The following is a 6,172-nucleotide window of genomic DNA, read 5'->3' as shown; positions in this document are numbered from 1 at the left end:
TCTCTTAGATCTATCTCTATAGATCTGTATCCCTAGAATATAGGATGCCTCACCCAAATCTTTCATCGATAATCTACCTGATAACCATATCTTTGTTGACTGCAACATCCCTACGTCATTCCCAATGAGTAGGATGTCATCAACATAAAGCACTAAGAACGTCACCGCATCCTTAACTACTTTCTTGTACACGCACGGTTCCTCCGGGTTTTTTATGAAACCAAAGTCCTTTATTGTTTCATCAAATTTCTGGTTCCAACTTCTTGATGCTTGTTTGAGACCATAAATTGATCTCTGAAACTTTTATACCTTATGCTCGCTTCCCATGGATGTGAATCCCTCGGGCTGCATCATATAGATTTCTTCCTTAATGTTTCCATTAAGAAATGCAGTCTTCACATCCATTTGACATATTTCATAGTCATACCATGCTACTATGGCAATAAGGATTCTTATGGACTTGAACATTACGACTGGTGAAAAAGTTTCATCATAGTCAACTCCTTGTCTTTGAGTATAACCTTTTGCTACCAATCGTGCCTTGTAGGTAAGTACCTTACCATCAGGCCCAAGTTTTCTCTTGTAGATCCATTTACACCCTATTGGAACAATTCCATCGGGAGGATCTACTAAAGACCAAACTTGGTTTGTATGCATCGAGTCTATTTTCGACTGCATAGCTTCAAGCCATAAATTAGAATCCGCATCAGAAATTGCTTCCTTGAAGTTTCTTGGATCACATCCAATGTCGGGTTCACTTTGATCCCCTTCAAGAAGAAGACCATATCGAATAGGAGGTCTAGAAGTCCTCTCGGATCTCTTAGATATAGGCGTGTCCGTTGAAGGTTCTTGAGGTGTGTGGTCGTTATTTTGTATCTCGGGTTCTTCTCGAATTTCTTCGAGTTCCATCATCTTGCCTTTCTTATCTAATAAGAACTCCTTCTCCATGAAGGTGTCATTCCTCGAAACAAACACTTTTGTCTCATAAGGATGATAGAAATAATATCCGATTGAATTCTTCGGATATCCTACAAAATAACATAAGGTGGATCGACTATCCAACTTATCTCCCACTGTCTGCTTCACGTAAGCAGGACATCCCCAAATCCTTAAGTACGAATACTTAGGAGCTTTGCCATTCCATAACTCGTATGGAGTTTTATCTACTGCTTTAGTGTGGACATTGTTCAACAACAATACCGCCGTTTCAAGCGCATATCCCCAAAACGAAGGTGGGAGCTCAGTGAAGCTCATCATAGATCGAACCATGTCCAACAAAGTTCGATTGTGATGCTCCGAGACACCATTTAGCTGAGGTGTCATAGGAGGAGTCCACTGAGAGAGAATCTCATTCTCTTTTAGATAGCTCAAAAACTCGGTACTTAAGTATTCTCCACCTCGATCCGATCGAAGTGTTTTAATACTTCTACCTTGTTTGTTTTCTACTTCAGCCTTGAATTCTTTGAACTTTTCAAATGATTCAGACTTATATTTCATTAAATATAAATACACATACCTCGAATAATCATCAGTAAAGGTAATGAAGTAGGTGTGTCCAAATTTAGTACCGATACTAAATGGTCCACAGACATCTGTATGGATTAAATCCAACAGGTTTTGACTACGCTCAGGCTTCCCTTTGAAAGGAGATTTAGTCATTTTTCCTTTTAGGCAGGACTCACAAGTAGGTAGAGAGTTAATATCAGACATATCAAACATTCCCTCTCCCACTAGCTTGTTCATCCTCCTTGAGGAAATATGACCTAGCCTAGCATGCCAAAGGTTTGCCGGGTTTTGACTATCGTTTTTCCTTTTATTTGTTGTTACCGGTTTATCAACATAATTAATTGAAACTTCTTTTAATTTTATGTTATATAGATCGTTTTCAAGTTGTCCATTTCCAATCAAACATTCATTCTTGTAAATATTGCAAATCACATTCACAAAATTACAAGAAAAACCATTTCTATCAAGCATAGAAATAGAAATAATGTTTTTAATCGAATCTGGCACAAATAAAACGTCTCTCAAAAATAACTTAAAATCGTTCTGCAAAACTAAATAAATGTCTCTTATAGCTTAGGCTTCAACTCTAGAACCATTTCCGAGTCTTAGCTGGGTCTCACCCTTCCTAAGCTTATTACTTCTTGTCATCATTTGAAACTCATTGCAAATGTGAGATCTACATCTGGTATCCAATACCCAAGAAGTAGTATTAAGTAAAACATTTATTTCAATGTAAAACATACCCTTTGCAGTTACGTTTCCAATGACCGGGTTTCTTGCAGTGATGGCAAACTTGTTTAGACTTGTCCAATTTTGCATGTAACATTTTGCCTTGAGATCATGGTCCAACCATTTCTCTAGTTCGGCCAACCTTTCGGCAGCTACATCAGCTGGGGCTGTTTTCGGAGAAGCCTTTTCTAACACTTAGAAAATCTTTTCCGAACTCTGGACAATCTTAACTTATTGAACCATTCCGTATAGTTGCACCAGAAAGTTTGTTTTGTTCGAGAATTGAAACATGTGGATTACAAAGATTCATCATAATGATATACTGAGATGAAACAGACAATAATCGATGATTGTTTAATTAATTTACTAAGACATAAAATATGACGAATTTTAATTTTATGAATTACACTCCCACTATTTTAACGATTTCACTACCCTCTAGTGAAAACGGGAAACTCATTTCCTTAGTGGGAACATGGAGTCCAATTGACAAATCATAGTCCCGAATAATATCAGCCAACCATAATTTTCAAAAGGTAGAGCCCAATTACTTTCAAAGTAACCCCCATGTTTTTACCTCATGTCCAATAAGGGCCCAATAATATGACGCCGTTTATTATGACATGTCAAGATAACCCATCAATATTAAGTTGTGATGGACGATCGCCATGTGGATCCCCCAATAATATGAGCCAATCCCATGGGAGTTCCACCCAACTTACAACATGTGTCGATCCAATGTACAGCTTTTCGACGAACGGGCCCCCCAATAATATGAGCCGGACCGTATCCGCGGGTAGCATCTCATACATTGATCGTTGATGGAAGGTAGGAACATTTAAACAATATTTAAATTCCCTTTTATAAATCTTGATATCAATTTTAAATCATATTTAAAATGAGGGATTTTAATTTTTTTTTGAAAATTTGTCTCATCATGCAATTTATGTATGCTTGCGGGATTCATACAATTTAGTCTAAACATGCATACATCAATAATATCATATATTATTTAAGGATGATCGATCTCATTATCTAATCGACCCGTGGTTGCCAATCACGAGTCTAAGTCCAATCCTAGGTGATATGCAAGTATACAATGCAATCCTATTACTTTGAGCTTCCATTTACATTTTTTGGGTCTATATCGTCTGCTGGGCCCACCATTGTCTTCAAATCTTTATCTCCCACTAAGTCTAACAAATTTACAATAAATTTCGATGACAAGTAGGGGATACATATTTAAGGGGTGGGAACGGGCCATAAACCAAGCCCACTTTTTATTACAAATGACAATTCAAATTGGGCTATAAACCAAGTCCATTAATAAAACCCAACAACAATAAAACCAAATGTAAATTACCTAACATACACCTAAAACATTGGTCATGGCAATCGATCATCCTCTTATCCAATAATTAATTCAATAATTAAAACATTGGATAACATGCAATGGCATCAAAATTTAAAAGATAAAATCATATTTTATCTAATACATTCATAAGATCATATCTTATCATCAATTGCACCAAAATAATTAATTTTATAAATCTAATTTAACGGATAAGATTTACAAATTTTCCAAAAATTCAAATTTATCCAAAAATCAATTTTAAAAATTTCGGACTCAAACAATTTGATCCGATGCTTCGTGGACCAATCAAAAACAATTTTCGATCGAACCAAAAACTAAAATTTCAAAATATTAAAATTTTAATTTAAAATCAATTTTAATTTTTCCCGGGCTGCCCGGGACAATCCCGGGCAGCCCGCGCCCCAATATGAAGGCCGGGCAGGGCAGCCTGTCGCTGCCCCTTGGGCAGCGATCAAATCGCTGCCCATTGGCAGCACCGTGCACTGCCATGGGCAACGATGGGCTCGCTGCCCTGGGCAGCGACGATTGCTGCCCTTGGGTAGCGACATTCGCTGCCCGATGTGCCCATTAAATTTTAATTTAAAATATTTGTTTTTGTTTCAAAAACTCGAGGCCAAAAAATTTTGTACAATCGATTAATTTAATCGTTTGATCTGAGCAACCTGGCTTTGATACCACTGTTGGAAAACGTGTCCAGATCAATTAAGAATTGATACCCAGTGCAGCGGAAGTTTAAAATTTTTTTCGATATGGAACAATTTCATATCATCGGTATCAAAACTTTACGATTAAATTATGTTGCAAGTAAAATAATAATAATCACAATTAATAATATTTTACCTCTTCAAGCAACGGCTTGATTATGGACACCAACAGAATTTAATCTGCTCTTCATGTATATCCCGGGAACCGATGGCTTCACGATCAATCACCGAAATAAGGTCCACGAATAGAAAACAGAAACCCTCTGATTGATTATACTAGAAATCAATCAGAAGTTTATCGTAGAGAATAAACAGATTTGATCTGTTAATTCGAAATGTAATTTTACACAAAAATCACAGACCGAATTTTCTCAAAAAAAGACAGAGGTTTTTCGAAAATCCCCTTGGAATTAATATGCAATGTTCGAATTTTCTAAGGAAGAAAACAGTGAGAATTTCTAACCCTACATATGTATATATATATATAATTTCTAGACTATATTAAGTTATAAATATGTTAGGACTCTAACTCCTTAGGGCCCATAATCCATAACTTAAGCCCAACAAGCCAAGCCCGTTATTATAGAATTTAATATAAAATTCATCATGACTCGGATTGATAAACCGATTTCACCAATGTGCACAGAAATCATTTCTGCACCTTTTAAAGTCAAGATAATTTTTCTGAATCCGAATTCAGTGATTTCCAAAAATGCCCATCCCTATGTCATTTTAGGAAATTCCACTCCCTTTTAGTTAAGAAGTCCAACTTCTCTTTCATTAAATTTAACTCTTTAAATTTAACTATCTCAATGGGGTTTAGTAATCCATTACTTGTGTGACCCTCAATGGTTCAGGGATACAGCTAGCCGTGGGCTCACAACTCCTTGTGACTCGGAACAACAATTTTCGACTTGCCCAACGAATCAGGGTAAGAGCGTCTAGCAACATCGCCCCATGATTCCCTAGGTATCACTGATAGTGCCTGCAAGAACCAGTAGATTTTGGTTAGCGTACAGTATGGTCCCTTCATCCATATATCCCGATCGAATCAACAACCATAGGTGCATCGAGAGTCGTTCGAGATTCGATAACTATGCATTACATCTTGGAGATCAAATAGTGACATCGCATGTGTTACTAGGAAAACCGAGTAACCTAAAACACATCAGGTACTCTGGCCAGAGATTCGTCACACTAATATCTTCTCAGATCGCATAGGATATCCACACTCGTAAGTATGTGGTGAATCCTTGACAACAAAGCATCGACTCCTATATGTGTCGTAACTGTACCCAATCCCGACACCTGATGACCCCAATAGAGTCGGTAAATGAGTCAAAGTACAGTACTAGCATATAGAGTCTCAATGATGTTTCAAGTAGTAAGGACTAATGGTGTACAACCAAAACTGCGGACTTTATCCACTCGATAAGTGATAACCACTTGGAAAGTCCGAATAGGGTAGTTCGATCATTCATCATATGAATATCAATTTGCATGCTTTGAACATCTCCATATCCATTACCAATGAAACGTGGTACTTGGCATCACAAATGCTAGTCTCAATCTCGAGCGATCCTTATCCTTATTAGCGGACGGCTCAATTGACTAGGAACTGTTTAGAATATACAGTGACTATAAGATGTGTTTCATAATAGTGATCTCTCTTTATTCACTATCTCATCTTACTTACACTATAGTATATTCAAGGTCGTTATCAATACAACAATAGTATATCACAATATAACAATATGAAGAAAGACAAAGATAATGCCATTAATGAATGTAAATTATATTAAACAAAGATTGTTTATACATAGAGTCACAAAAGCCCTTAGCCACAAGTTGGCTAACC

This window comes from Henckelia pumila, chromosome 4 (assembly GCF_033568475.1).
Source record: "Henckelia pumila isolate YLH828 chromosome 4, ASM3356847v2, whole genome shotgun sequence".
In the NCBI taxonomy this organism is placed as follows: Eukaryota; Viridiplantae; Streptophyta; class Magnoliopsida; order Lamiales; family Gesneriaceae; genus Henckelia; species Henckelia pumila.
Note: the sequence above shows the minus strand (reverse complement) of the source record.